We start from the raw sequence: 16,453 nt of genomic DNA, 5'->3' as shown, positions 1-16,453 counted from the left end.
ATAGGGTTTCTGATCCCATTGGCCTCAGGTATGGCCTTGGGGACTGGCACTTGGGGAAGCGCCTCAAGTGTTTTAAACATGTAGACAAGCTTGAGGTCCGCGGTCTACAAGATTTCCCCTGAGATGGAACTGTAAGTGAAAAATGTGGGACTCCTGGGTGGCTCAGCAGTTGGGCGTCTGCTTTCAGCTCAGGTCATGATCCCAGGATCTGGGATCGGGTCCTGCATCGGGCTCCCTGCGGGGAGCCTGCTTCTCCCTCTGCCTGTGTCTCTCATGAGTAAATAAATAAATCTTTAAAAAAATGCATGATACCAAAAAGCATATTCTGTGTGATACTGGTTGTGGAAAATTACATCAAGAAAAGATGGAAAGAAAATATACCTTCACATTAACTGTGGTACAATTAGAGGTTGTTTGTGTGTGTGTGTGTGTGTGTGTGTTTTTTTTGTTTTGTTTTGTTTTTTTTGGTTGGGGCGGGAAGTGGGTTTCTTTATGTTTCTCTATATACAGGTAACAAAACCTAGGTCACAGATTCCAATGTGCAAGAGCTGTAACTTTATTTTTATATACTACAAATTAGTTTCTACGTTGAATCCTAATCTGCTTGTGATGAAAACTTTTCAGTGCATTCAGAGGGAGCTCTGTTCAATCAAGGTTTGCTCAGTCCGGCCACCACTAGCCTCTGGCAACACTGGGCCAGTTGGAAAAGGTGCCCCTTTCAGCAGCAGCGTGCGATGGCAAAGCACCAGCTAGAATTTGGCCTCTTCTTGCTCCCTGGACAAGGTGTTGTGTAGCAATGAACAACCTGCATTCCCGTGTATGACGGTCCTGGGCTCAGCTCATTTAGGACCCTGCTTCTCTATCCAGTGTTTTTGGCAAATTCCAGGAAGGTTGGTGGTGGTGCTGGATCATGAGGGAGGCAAGGAAGGCGGCAAGTCTCACAATTCATCACTAACAACTATCCTTGCTGAAGTGTCCTCGTTCCCCTCTGGCCTTGAAGAGAGTTGGTTGGTCAGACTGATGCTGGAGGTTCTTTACTGGTCCAAAGCTTCTGGAAATACCTGGCTGCTCCATGAGCCTCACGGGAAATAGGGAAGTCAGCGAGGCCATCTCATTTCCAGCTGTCTGGGGATCCCCCATGCTGCATTTGGGGTTGCTTCATCCACCTGCCACCCTCCTCAGCTCCCCTTGCATATCCCAGACCCTCCTGTGGGTTTTGTACCCTCTTCCATGGGACTGGCTGGGGAGAACACAGAGCCCCTTCTCAGTGCAATTCTTTGTGTTTCTACCCAGAGAATCCTTTGCTCCCCCAAAGCAGGCAAACTGCCTCTTGCATCACCTGCAAGTGTTCCAAATCTATTGTTTATTCGTGGGCTTCCTTCCTGCTCTAGGATTTACAAACCAAACTTTGACTTGAGTCACCAAAGACATACCTCCTTCTTTGTCCAGTTTCACCCTTACCTGGCTTGATAAAAGCCTCCCACCGAATGAAAGAGGGAGGGATTCTCCTAAGGAAACACAGAGGGAAGAAAGATGTTAACATCTTTTAAGGTACTATCCATGCACTCTCCAGATATACGTGTGTAGGTCTTGACGATAAGCCAAGAAAGTGAGCTGCGGGAAAAGTCCTGCAAGAATTACAAAGAAGGCTATACTTTTTAACCAATCACTCTCCCTTTTTTTCTCTTCCTGCTGGAAGGACAGCTGCTACTGAACACTTCCTGAACACTTCTCCTGGGCCAGGCACTGTCAAGAGTGCTTTGTATGTGTCAGCTCCTTTAGTCCTCACTATGATAGTCTCATCACCAGATTTGAAATGAGACGTGCAGAGGTGACGTAACTCACTCAAGGCCTCGCATCGAGTAACTGGCAAGTGGCACTCAGGATCCAAGGCCGGAGGTTCCCCAGGAGCCCTGCCTGGGACGCGAGGCTGCACGGCTTTCTGCTCTTACCAAGTGCATGACTTCTGTGATCCAAGGTGAGAAGATTCTCGATGGCCACTTGAAGTTCAGAGGCAAAGGCCTTTGCTCCCTCACAAAGCCGTCGTGAATATTTATTTTCTAAAAAGTCATCAGTAACTGTGGCTATGTTTTTGCAGGTGGCCTGGTGTCTGTTATTAAAGGGAAGATAAGGTTCAGGGTGAGAACCTGACACTGGTTTTGGCTCCTGCCTCACAGGAAGCCTGGTTTTCTCACTAGATTTTGTTGATCAAAATGGAACAAAGACCATAAAACCCAACGCGGCGTGAGGAATGCAGCATTGCCTCCTGGGTGCTTACAGACGTTCACGTAGATGTCCAGGGGCAACACGGGTTGGGGGGGGGGTACGGAGAGCTTTGTGCCACTCGATTTCATCTCACCTAGTGAAACATTGATTTCAAGCTCATAGACCCGTGGAATCACTGACAACCAAGACCTGGGGAAGTTCTAGTGGGGGGAAACAACACAGGGGAGATGCTTCACCCATGGGTGTTTGGATGGATACACACAGGTACCCTGGAGGGCTTCTTTGATTGGAAGACAATTGGTGAATTTCTTGCAGAAGCAGCTGGAACAGAGCTGCCCCTTGTATCAGTTCTAAATACACATTCATTTCTGTCCTGTCTCCTGTGGAAATTAGAACTGTGCTGTGGTCTAGTCGTAGGAGTTTTGTTCAAGAGCTTTCCTTTCTTTCTTTTCTTTTTTTTAATTTTTAAAATAATTTATTTAGGGGGGGTTGGGATAGAGGGGGAGAGAGAATCTTTTTTTTTTTTATGGGGGGAGAGAGAATCTTAAGCTGGCTCCACACTCAGTAGAGAGCCTGATGTAGTGCTCGATCTCAAGACCCTGAGATCACGACCTGAGCTGAGATCAACTCAGAGGCTTAACCAGCTGAGCCACCCAGGCACCCCAAGAGCTTTCCTCTCTGCACAGGCTGCCATAACAGACTGGGCAGCTTACACAACAGAAATGTATTTTCTCACAATTCTAGAGGTTAGAAGTGCAAGATCAAAGTTCCAGCAAGGTTGTGTTCTCTCGAGGCCTCTCTGCCTGGCTGGTAGAAGGCTGCCTTCCCTCTGTGTCTTCCCATGGCCCTTCCTCTATGTTCATGAAGCAGGAGAAAGAACTCTGGTATCTCGTCTTACAAGGACACTAGTCCTATTGGATTAGGGTCCCATCCTCATGGCCTCCTTTGGTCTTAATTATCTGCTCAAAGGCTCTATCTCAAATAGAGTCACACTGGGGGTTAGGGCTTCAGTATAGAATTTGGTGAGGGGACATAATTCAGTCCATAACATGTATTAGGTCCCGTGCTAGGAGGTAAGAATAGTGATTTATGATGACATTCTAGCCTCAGGGCTCAGGAGCTCCTACTCTAGGGATTGACTCCATAGCCGTTAGAGTCGTGGGAGGTACAAGAACTGTGAAGGCCCTGGAAACAGATGCCTGCATCCTGTGGTAATTCCCGTGTGGCTTTAATCATGGCTGTATCTTGAGCAAGCAGATTCCATAAATATTCTGGGTGAGTGGTGGAGGAGCTATTCTCTTGGGGTGGTGAAGTTGTACTCAAGGCCCATAAAAGTATTTTTTTTAAGATTTTATTTATTTATTCATGACAAAGAGAGAGACAGAGACAGGCAGAGGGAGAAGCAGGCTCTGTGGGACTTGATCCCGGGTCTCCAGGATCACACCCCAGGCCGAAGGTGGTGCTAAACCGCTGGGCCATGTGGGGGCTGCCCCCATAAAAATATTGGTAAGATGAATTTCTGGGAAATCTGAATTAAGAGATGGGAATGAACTTTGGCAACTGGACTAAAACCCAGGACTCTCCCGGAATTCCAAGGTTTTGATCGTCTGGGACAAATTCCCTCATTTGTGCTGCACCGTTCCCTTCGATTGTAGCCACAGGTTAGAGTGGGAGAGGGGACAGGTCTGTGGAGTGGGAACATCCGAGACGGGGGTTGTGACAACAGAGAGAGGCTACTAGCCCTTCTCACATAACCAGCTGTGCGGAAAAGGGGAATTCTAAAGAAGATACACCAGACAGAGAAAATGTATGCTACACAGCCCCAAAGACTTTTATGCTCTGCACTAGATATGACTAAATCTCCACTCCGCAGGGCACCTTGGTGGCTCAGGGGTTGAGCATCTGCCTTTGGCTCAGGTCGTGATCCTGGGGTCTTGGGATGGAGTCCTGCATTGGGCTCCCTGCAGGGAGCCTGCTTCTCCCTCTGCCTGTGTTTCTGCCTCTGTCTCTGTGTCTGTTATGAATAAATAAGTACAATTAAAAAAAACAAAAAACACAAAACACAAATCTCCACTCTGCAGCCCAAAGTGTCCCTGAATTTGACCCTTGAGGTTGGCCACAGCCTGTCTGGTGAAACTGTCAATCAACAAAGAACGAAAGGCCCGGGAGTGCAATTACCAGCCGTCAGCCACTATGGGGCGAGCGTGGCCTCCACTCCTCCAAAGAGTAAGGGAAGGACCTTACGGGGGATATGGCTGTAGGGTGGAGCTTTCAGGGGGGCTTGGGGGACTTGGGGGGTGGGATTTAGAAGCTGCTGTGGTTTTGGGGGGAGGGATGTCAAATACCTAATTACTTAAGGACTGTTAGGGTGTCTATGGACCTGGCCTTGACCTTTACAAACCTAACAGTCCCTCTATACCAGCTCCTGAAGAGTTCTGGGGTGTGATGTCCCAAACAAATATCTTCATTTAAAAAAAAAAAACTAACTTATTTGTGTGCGCATGTTGTGTGTCACGCAGGAGAGCCCTCTGCACCTGTGCACACACACACATGCACGCACAGTATTAGACATGCTCACTGACTTAAATACGTTGTTAACACATTGTCTAAATATTGCTTCAGTTTGGAAAAAAATGTTGTATTCAAATCGAGTCATCTTTTCAAAATACACCTGCAGTGAAAATACTGCCCATATTTCAGAGAGCCTTTAAATAAATAGTGGTATATCGGCACAGGCTGCCAAAGCCAAGAGGAGATGAGTCACCAAGCCAGGGACACTGATTACAGGTAACCCCAGGTCCTCCCCGCCACCCCCTGCCATCCCCTATCCTTTCCTGGCCCCCTACACAAATATGTGGCTCATGGTTGGTACCAGAGTTTGCTGGTACTCCTCATGTTCTTGGGCCTGCTGTCTCAGGTCTCCCAGACCCTACAGCCTGCTTTCTTCTCTCAAATACTTAAGAGAAAACCTCTGAGCACCTCCTTCTCTATATTTGGGATTATGGGATTAAAACAAAAAGATTGAAAGCAGGAAGCCAGATTTCCCGAGAGCATTCTCAATGAGGGTTCACCTCCCTCACCTGGTCTGCAGGAGGTGATCCTTACAGGAGGGGTAGGTCAAAGGGCAATGGCCCTGAGAGTCGAGAGTCAAGGCAAGAGAAGGAAAGCTTGCTCCCTGTGGGCCAAGTTTCGGGCTTGGTCCCGTCAGTATCATTACGTCACTTAATCTTCACTCTGATTTGATTCGCAGGCTCTCTAGTACTATTTCCATTTTACACAGGGGAAAGCAAACACCGGAGAAGTGAAGTACCTTCTGGCGGTCTTACAGATCTGGCGTTTGAACTTCGACATTCTGAGTTTAAAAATAGCATTATTTTCCAGTCCTGGCTTCAATGCTTTCATCTACTTTTCCAGAACTACCTGAAATCTTCTTCCTTCTTCTCTAGCTTCTCCATTTGCTAGTCTCCAAGGCCTTCCTTGTTCTTTAACATCTTTGTATTGACAATGGCTATGCAAGTGATGATAATGTTTGACTTTGCTGAGCACCAAGCTTTCCTTACCCTCAGTCCTCAGAGCAGCTCTCAGGGACATTGATTGGTACCCTTGTCACCATTGTAGAGATGAGGCTCCTGACATGTGGGAGTGTTCAGAAACTTGCACAAGGCCATACGCCATGCAAGTGACCGAGCCAGGATTTGAACTGAAGTGTAACTGTCTAGTGGCCCAGGTATTTAAACTACTGTGTTATCCTTTGCATACGGGAGTATTAAGTCTATGGAGAAAAACGCAGGGCTATATAGGATTATTCAGAAGATCCTTTAAAAACCCAAAATAATAGCAAAAAGGGGAACAATTATATCTTTATGTGGCATAGTATAATGATGCAGCTGGCAAAAAATGCTTACTTGCTAAAACAGGAGGCTTTCTAACTTGCCCTGCTTAGAAAAATAATCAACTGTGATTATTTTCATTTTTATCCTGTTCCTGTATTGGAAATTCCTGGAGTCTGATTTTAACTGCGTAGGAAGCCAACCTGGATTGTTATTGTTTGTCAGAAGCCCCTTTCATCATTTCTATAACCAGTCGATGGGCTCATCCCTAAGGATCTAATTTATGAGTGTTTCTGGCTCAATGGATGCTTTCAAGTAATCAAGATTGAGAGGGTGAATGGCTATTTTGTTGTCAACTATTAGCATCTGGCTATAAAACAAAGATGTGAGGAGTGATCAAGGGAACATGGAAGTATGGCTAACTTTGAACTTGAGTTCATTGGTCTTGACACATTGAATCTAAGTCAATTGGTCTGGTATTCTCTCTGCAATGGTGGGGATGAAGTACGTGAGTCCCTTCTTACCAGCATCTTGGGAAAAATCAGACATCAAACTGGATCTCAGCAACCAGCCAACACTCCTGGAGTAATATTTTTAAACCCGAGTTTAAATGGCTCCCTAACAATACTACAAAGAACAAACACAAGGATGTGTTCATCAACAAGGGTCAGATAGTATTATTTGAATATCTAGGATACGAATAGTTCTGCTAACTGGTGAGCTGAACGTTAAGGAGATAGACACTGAAGAGGATGCATGTGCCGGAGCTGGCCCAAGCCAACAGCCCAAGGAAGAGAACTCACTTTAATTCCCTAGGTGGCAGCAGCCAACAAGGATTTAGAAGTCTGCGAGAGTGTGGCATCTTGGGGAAGGGTAACTTTCAGGGATGCAAAGAGACACTGGATTTGCTACAGGGTTTAAGATTCTGAGTTGAGTGGTGAAGAGTGTAGGGAGGGGAGGCAAGTAGCACGGGGAGGAGTTAGCATCAAGAAGTCTGCGTCTAAGTCTGGCTCTGCCACTGGCTGGCCTTGGGACCTGGGGCAACTCTTCTGTCAACAATACCACCCCCCAGGTCATCGTCCTCATCCATGCCTTGCCCAACAAGTGGGGTCGAATGAGGTCCACCTCTAAATACATTTAGAGATTATATGACTCACAATTTGATGATTCCCTGGCATTTTCATCACATTCTCTCCAATGAAAGAACTTGAGTACGTTTGGAGGGGGTCGTGGAGGGAAGGGTTGAGTGGGTGTGTTGGAGAGTGACGTATTATGCCATTGTCATTTTAATAGCGTTACTTCCAGAGAACAAGCTGACCTTCACAAACTAGGACACTTATTGTCCTACCATTTGTGAAGGTGGTTTTTCTGTGGTTGGTGACGTAATGTGGCGCACCTCTCACTCCCTCTCAACTGGACTCCTTGAAGTCCAGCAGCTGTACCCCTAAGACACAGAGCTTTTTAGCATTGTCTTCCAGCCAGCTGAACTTGCCACAACAATAATAATTTCTTTGTTCTCTTAACTATGTGCCAGGACCTGCTAAGCTTTTAGTATATCTCACATGCATATATCTCTTTTTATTCTACCTTCAAGTACCTTTTAATTATCCATGTTGAGACAAACCAACATCCTAAGCCAAGTCCACCTGAATAATAGCTAATATGTGCAGTGCCTAGCATGTCCCAGGCACTATTCTAAGTGCTTTACATATATTGTCTTATTTAACACTCAGAATAACTCTATGAATTAATATTTGTACTTAACGTTATCTATAAATGGAAATTGAGGCACAGAGGTTAAACAACTTCCTACTGTCCCACAACTAATACATTCCAGAACCAAGGTTTGACCCCAGGCAGTCTGGCTCTAGGATTCCCCAAGATACCACACTTAAAAGAAGGCTAGTGACCCATGCATATTGCTTCTATTTTTTTTTTCTCACTAGATTAAAAGCAGACCTTTCTTCCCCTGCCCCTAACTTGGGAATTTATTACAGAGACATTCTGATTTAACTTTGTTCTCTTGCTAGGATTTATAATTTGGGAATGTAGTCACAACAAATTCTACCACCAAGACATTATGATTCTCCTTTGGAGCTTATTTCTATTTGTGTGTGTGTGTGTGTGTGTGTGATTGGAAAGGAAACAATTGTTGAAAGATGGAGAAGCACCATTAAGACATTAGGAGGAAAGAAGCAGATGCCTTGCGTTGCAGGGGGGAATGCCACTGCCTTGGATGAATCCTTTACGACAGGACCCAGATATGAGAAATGATGAACACATTGTGTCTGAAGTGACAGAAATACCAACTGTTTCCTTGAAGGACTAGAGCTGGAGTCCAACGTCACGCCAGAGAAAACCCCCAGTGAATTTCTCATGTCAAGTAGGCTGAGGACGCTCAGACTATGCATCTAAGGCTTTTAATTCTGACTGTAGGAAAATTGGTCTACTTCGTAGCTGTCTCTTCACATTCTTTGCAGGATTTTCCTGTGGAGGTAGGCTGGTATTCCAAACTTAGTGGCTTCATTTTTGAGGCGGCATGAGTTTGAAAGTGATTATGCTGCTGGTCTGAAGCTTACAACACCCTTCATCCCCCGCTCCCCCCCCAAACCCAAGAAAATAGCTCAGCATTTCAGTCAACTTGCCTCTCCTTCCCATCTTGTCTCCTTTACCTAAGAGTAGACTCAAGTGTTTATGTGATGTCTGTCTGGGGCCAAGATGATCATCGGCTTCTGCATATTTTGTTCAGTATTTATGCATCTCAGAGGTGGTTCAAATCCAAACTCAGAGCCAAACTGGCCATTGGCCATTGCCTTTTGTTTCCCCGGAGGGGGGGGGGGACTTGCTGCTCAGCCAAAGGCTTTATTCCTGAAAATTTTAAATCACAATTGATATCTGTTCCTCAGGGAAGAAACTAGCAAAGGCTAATCTCACTGCTGTGAGTTTATTACTTAAACGGTACTGTTTGGAGCACACTGTCCCAGTGGTTCTTGGCAAGTCAGCAGAGTTTTTCTCCAGCTGCAAACCATTTGGGTTTCAACTGTATTAAGACCGAAAGCTCATGCTATGTGCTTCCCACACAGGGCCTCTCCTAGAGTTGCATCTTGGAGGATGTTGTTTAAAAGATATATTAATCACAAGAGCACCTGTAGTGCTAGAAGGGACTAGAACTGGGAGTAAGTGCCATTTGAGATCCATCCTTGACTTCCCCTGTGTCTCGTAGGTACCCTGAAACTTTGGCTTGGAAGGAAAATATTGAAAGGTTTCGGTCAATTTATTCTCTCCTCACTGTCCGAGGGAAAACTCTTGAGTTCTAGGGACAGCTGAACCAGCTTCCTCCCTCCCTCTAGGAGATGTCACCTGACTTCCACTCTATACAGGACATCTTGGCTTTTACAGGGTGCTTTGGAATACTTGGCAAAGAAACCTGATCATTTATCATTCATTATTCTGAAGTTATTAGGCGAGTCCCTTTCAGAAATGCACATTCATTGGCATTATTTTAATAGATAAAGTAGGAAACACTCTTGATGTTTCTTCAGTATTTCCCAGTACTACGAGGCTCCTCCAAACACACATTTTCTTAGTGTTTTGCAATGGCTCTATCAAGGTGGGTTATTAGAATTTCTTTTTTTTTTAAGATGTATTTATTTATTTGAGAGAGAGTGGGGGGAGGGACAGGGGGAGAGACTCCCCAAGCTGACTTCCCACTGAGTATGGAGCCAGGGAGGGGTTTGATCCCATGACCGTGAGATCATGACCTAAGCTGAAACCAAGAGTTAGACACTTAACTGAATGAGCCACCCAGGCTTCCCTAGAATTTCTAATTTGTTATCTGAAAAATAGAGATTGGACACGTTAAATGACTTGCCTGAAGCCACACAGGTGATAAACAACAGAACCCAAACTGGAATGCAGGTGTCCTGACTCCAAGGCCTGCATGCTTTACTCTGTATAGTGCTGTCGATCACCAACCTTGATTAAACACACAGACTAACATTTCTTTATGACTTTACCTTCCATTTCTTTCTTCTATCCAGGGAACAGTCGCCTCAAGTTCCTGACTGTCCCCGAAAACTAACTTTCAGAGTCGCCTTCAACTCCATCTTGACCATTTATCTGACACACTTGATTTGAAGCTAAGGGGTTGGGCGAGTCTGTGACATTTTCCTTCAGGACACATTTAAGACTTTAGACAAATCATTACTCTTGTTTCACTGGGAAAACAAGAAGGATGACCCAGATGGACTGTGAAGTTTTCATCCAATTCAAATGTGTCAGATTTGCTTCCAGTATGGAGCACCAGGTGGCCTGGGACTGTCATCACCCCCCAGGGTGGCTGTTGTCATTGTCTCCTCAATGGGCCTTAACAGTTCCTCTCTTCAGCCTGCCCAAGGGTTCCAGCTAAAGTGGCCTCATTTGCTCGGACAATGTCAAGGTGAACTCTAAGGTCCTCGTCTTCCAAATCAAACTCTTCTCTTCCAGTTCATATTCTTCCTTTTTTTTTTTTTTTTAAACCCGCCTACAACTTCTTTATTTCTGGTCCATCAGTGGAGGCAGTGCTGCTCCTATAGTGCATTTTAGAAATTTGGGGATGACTTCTGTCTTTTTGTGTGGTTTGTGTCAAGCAATACATAGCATTTTATCAGAGATTACTTTCCTTTTATTTCTGTCTTATATAACAATTAGGCCATTACATTGGTTTAAAAAATATGAATGCAGGCAGGTAAGCTATATTATCTCTACATTTATCTCTATATGGGACGAATGCTCCATATAAAATAGTGATTATAAAAGGAAGCTTTGGCTCCTGTAGGGTTGAAAACCATTGCTCCAGTCTCCTTTTCTCCCTATGGCCACTTCAAACTTTTTTCCCAGGATATACCACAAACATCCTATTCTGGAATTTATTTCTCTTCCAAGCACACTAGGCCAACATTCTAACTGTTTCTGATCACCTCCATGAAAATTCTCTGGAAGAATTTTGATGGCTTTGTTTAACCCTGTGGTGAATCATGCAAGCATTTTGCTCCCCCATAAAAGAAAAGCCACACTTGTTTTGCAGAATAAGTACAAAAATTAAATGATGTAGTAAAGTGCTGGCAGAGGGATCAGTACACAGTGAGTATTCAGTGACTGTTACGATCTTTCTCCTGGCCTTCCATCTTTTTCCTTCTTAAAAATTACTTCTTTGGATAAATTCCTAGGGTTATGATTACAAGGGCATGACATTGGAACATTCTTATGCTTCTTTCTTATCTATAGCTAAAGAGTTGTAAAAATCAACTAATAGGATGCCCGCAGTGTATGAGTATGTCAGTTCTGCCGCAATCTCCAGAATTTGATGTCATAATTTTCAAAAATATGCAGATCTTAATAGGTATTTCTTTGGTAAGCATGTGCTTATTACCGGACTTTCTATGCCAGTGAGTCCTTGGTTCTTACAGATATGCTTAATGCTGCTATTATGCAGTGACATATACTTCATGTCAATATTATGCAGTGAGAAAGGTTTATCTTCATCTAACTCTATGCCTGTTAGATATTTGTGAGTCAGTCACCTGCCATTCTTCTTTGTCAGTAGCTGCTGTCTTTGAATGAAGCACTCTGCACATGGCTGAACATGGAGTTATTCGAACAAATACTGGGTAAGTACTTTCATTTATTTGTTTAAAAATTGTGACTCCTATCTTTTTTATCTGTAAAATGCCATTGTGGTAAAGGGGAGGCATGTAGTGAAGAAAAATCCCGTGTATCTTTATCTGTATTGGTTGTTGACATAGGATCCTGCTTTTTGAACACTATTTGCTTGAGTGTGGAATGAAAAGAACTTACCCTTTTGTTAGTGAAAATTGTGTATTAATGGTTCTTTGAATCTGAAGGATTTTATTTTTATTTATCTTTTTAGATTGAGTTTTTTTCATTTTATTTTTTTCCAACTTTATTGAGATATAATTGACATATAATATCGTATGAGTTTAAAGTGTACACTATGGGGGATCCCTGGGTGGCTCAGTGGTTTAGTGCCTGCCTTTGGCCCAGGGCGTGATCCTGGGGTCCCAGGATCAAGTGCTGCGTTGGGCTCCCGGCATGGAGCCTGCTTCTCCCTCTGCCTGTGTCTCTGCCTCTCTCTCTCTCTCTGTGTCTATCATGAATAAATGGAAAATAAAAAAAATAAAGTGCACAGTATGATGATTTGATATGTGTATATATTGCAAAATGATTTCCACGATAAAGTTAGTTAGTATATCCTTACATCATGACAATTTTTTGTAAATGTGTGTGTGTGTGTTGAGAACTTTGAAGATCTACTCTCTTAGCATCTTTCAAATATACAATACAGTATTGTTAACTATAGTCACCATGTTGTGGACTATATCCCCAGGACTTAGCCTTCTTATAACTGGAAGTTTGTATCCTTTGACCACCTTCACCCATCACCTTCCCCCCCCCGACTCCCCCCCCCCCCACAAATACCAATCTATTTTCATGTCTGTGACTTCAGGCTTTTTATTTTTTTGAGATGTGAGGGATTTTACATTGAGGGGAGACAGAATGACATTTGGGAAGTGGGGCGGTTAGGGGATGGTAGAGGGAGGATGGGTGGAGATCTTCGTTACCAAGAAGCCAGGAGGAGTTCAGCACTAGAACAGCTAACTAGTGTAGCCTCTAATCTGGTTCTACTTCCTTGTCAGTTCTTAAAATGGGTTGCAGATTACAGAGCTTCCTCAGACAGGAAGGTGGGCTATGATGAGAAATTCCAGAGTAAGGACTCATCATAGGATAGATGTGTTGAAGAGGCATTTGTTTGGCAACACTTGGAGGAATGAGAGTAAATGCCAGGAGTTATGGGACTAGTCCCTGAGGGCAACAGGTGTGCAAGAAATGTTGATCCTGAGGCACAAGCTCAGAAATAGGAGTTATTACCTAGGGTTTATGAATCCCTTGAAATCAAACACAATATTGTCTGTGTGTGTTCACATGTAGGCATTAGGAAGAGTGTTCATAGCTTTTATTAGATCCTCAGAGAGACATGTGACTCTAAAAAGGTTAAGAACAGTGAATAATACGATCCAATTTTGAAGGGTGGGAGGAAAAACTATTTCTAAGAAAGTTTACGGTAAAATGCATCTTGTTCTTTGTGTATTTCATTCTCCCCTTACTTTCCTCTTGGAGAATAACAGGAGGAAAATAAGCTGCTTCCCTGGTAGAAGTACTGAACTGAGCCACTCTGGAACTTTCCAGAGATTTCCTCCAGGATGAAGAGATTAACCTGTGGAATTGTAGACCTTCTGGGTTGGAAGTGACCTCAGGTAAGTGTCCTCTGAGGAAGAGATCACGATCCGTAGAGTTCCTGACCTAACTGGCGTCTGAGCTGTTTCCTGACTCCTAATCTAGTGCTCTGATGTTGAGCTAGAGACCACACACATGGCATCCCTTTTCAGTTCAGAGGACAAATCAGTATTCTTGTTCCTCAGGAAATAGTCACGTTTGTGCTGTGAAGTCAGTTTGAAATCAAGTGGCCAATTGTCATGACAACATGTGGTTTTAAAAAAAAAAAGGTGGAAAGAAAAAGATGATTATCTGTGTGGAAGCTACACTTAGATTTTTTTAAAAGTATAATTGACATACAATATCCTATTAGTTTCAGGTATATATTATAGTGATTCAGTATTTTTGTTTATTTATTTTAAAGATTTATTGATTTGAGAGAGAGAGAGAGAGCACAAGTGGGGTGAGGGGCAGAATAAGAAAGAGAGAGAGAGAGAGGATCCTCAAGTAGATTCCCTGCTGAGCATGGGGCCCAACACAGAGCTCTATCCCAGGACCCTGAACTCATGACCTGAGCTGACAATAAGAGTCAGCGGCTTCACAGACTGAGCCACTCAGGCCCCCCTTGGTATTTTTATACATTAAGAAAGGATCCCCATGATAAGTCCAGTTACCACCTATCACCATACCAAGTTATTACAATATTACTGACTACATTCCCTAGGCTGTACATTATACAGTTAGATTTCTGAGAAGGAGGCCATTTTAGATGTCTTCTAAAGAAGTAAGAAAAATATTCTGAGCATTAAGGCTCAAAGTAGAAAAAAAAATTCAAACATGCTGTTGTATTCATCTCCCTTCAAGGTGATCATAGGAAGCAAATAGAAACTGATGCTTTAACCAAATGTAAAGGAAAAAATGGCTCTGAGATTGAAACTGAAATGACACGGACATTTCTGGTCACTAAGCAGACTTATGGGAAGGAAAACATGTTTCCCATCTCATCCTCTAATAGAAATGTTAGTCAAGCTTTGGATTATTCATCTGAGAAATTTTTCTTAAGACTTTCAGTTCCCGTGCTTTAGAGTCTGGGTGATGAACCATGCTCGCTATGTAGCTGTTTCATCAAAAATAAGAGAACATGGGGTTTGTGTGTGAGCAAAAGATTCTAGTTTCCTCAAATTGAGATGGGAAGCTGAGACTTCAATGGTGGAGGCATAGCTGAGTCCCAAGGAATCCCTGCCAAACCTGCAAACTTTCAACAAATGACAGGTCCCCCAGGAAGGAGGCATCTGTCTAATGTGATCTGGAAAAGAGACCCTTCCCACAGTTTTCCTTGAGGAAACAGATTTAAATTGTAGATCAATTATATCAACTAAAGTCAGTGATTATTTCTCAGAGTCTTGCAATATGCTTTATTACTTTTGATTACACACACCAGCCAACTGGGGCCTGAACAGGCCCACCCCTAACTTATGTGGGACCTGAGCAACATTAAAAATGAAAACACACATACCAGGAGTCTCAGTGTGTACAAGTAACAAATTAAGCTAAGAAACTGTTAAATGGAATATGTTGTCTTCTTACCTTGACAAACTTATCTTCTTGTCTGTTGCTGTGGGGTAAGATTGTTCCTAGAAGGGAATTCATTGTCTTTCAAGGCAGAGGTTAGAACAGAAGCACTAGGACTGGTCTGTAGCTAAATTAGCACATGTTATGAACTTTCTGGAATGATCATGATTTAAGATACGCTATTGTGTTGTTTGTCCACGGATCAGACTGTAGTGTTGAGGTTAGCAACCACGTTCATACGTGCAAAGGTCCTGGGTTTCTTAAAGAGGGCAGCATTTGCATTTTTATTGGGATAATTCCTCATTGTATAACACTGTTGTGAGCATTGCAAGAATTTTAACATCCCTGACCCTTTTCCATCAAATGCCAACAGAAGATCTCAGTCACTGACAAGTAAAAATGTCCCAACCTACTTTCAGATGCCCCCTAAGGGAATGCTACCAATGCTGGTTTATAACTTCTTTGGTAGATTGTGTCTTCAATATTTTCTATCAAATGCAGTGGTTAATGCATATGGACCACACTGTCTTGGGCTCTGTGTTGAAAATAGAGGCTTGATCCAGTGACATTGTGTTGTCACTGGTATCACTAGGATAATTAGGGAGAAGCTATAAAAATTTTCCTTAGGGGCACCTGGGTGGCTCAGTGGTTGAGTGCTGCCTTCAGCTCAGGTCATGACCCCAGGGTCCTAGGATTGAGTCCCACATCGGGCTCCCTGCAGGGGGCCTGTTTCTCCCTCTGCCTGTGTCTCTGCCTCTCTCTGTGTCTTTCATGAATAAATAAATAAAATCTTTAAAAAATTATCCTTAGAAGTGTTGGGTTTTTTGATCTCAAGTCTGTATTGTCACAATACAGGCACCCTACTTGATAAACTCCACTTTTAAGAACACTAACCTTTCTCATCTTGTACTTGGTTTGCAAAGAATATAGTTGTAATTTTTCATGAGTTAATCTTATTGGTTGCAAGAAATAGGGTTCACTCAATTCACTTCAAATAACAGGAGATTTATTGTGAGGTTACTCTTGTGTGTAAGACAGACCATCAGCTCTAGGGGTCCCCAGGAATTGTTGATCCTTGGAGGGAGAGGAGGGAACACGGTTTATGAACTAGGAGGTCACTGAAGTCCAGTGCACTTCCAGAGGCTGAGTCACCTGGATGTCTGCTTAGCAGCTGGAGTTGTCAGTCCTAACTGAGGGGTCTGCGATTATAGGGACTCAGCTCTTAGTTATTTATCCTCCAACCATTCTCAAGCAAACACCTTCCTCTCTAATTATATGGCCTTTAGTTCTGCTTACTCAAGGCTCCTTTTTGTCCTTGTTTTTCTTATTCTCCTCCTCTTCCTCCTTTTTTCTTCTTTAATGGCCTCAACCTTCTAGTATCTTCTGGTTCATCTATGGCTCTTATTTACCCATGTCTTCCATCAACTCATGACCTCTGCTGCTTCGTGGCCTCTACTACTGACTTCTCTCTGCTTCTGCTCCCCTTCCCCTGCCTCAAGTTCAAATTCTCAAGAAAAATAATCAGATCGGTTCAGGTAGTCACTAATGTTTGT

The sequence above is a fragment of the Nyctereutes procyonoides genome, unplaced genomic scaffold (assembly GCF_905146905.1).
Source record: "Nyctereutes procyonoides isolate TBG_1078 unplaced genomic scaffold, NYPRO_anot_genome, whole genome shotgun sequence".
Classification (NCBI taxonomy): Eukaryota; Metazoa; Chordata; class Mammalia; order Carnivora; family Canidae; genus Nyctereutes; species Nyctereutes procyonoides.
Note: the sequence above shows the minus strand (reverse complement) of the source record.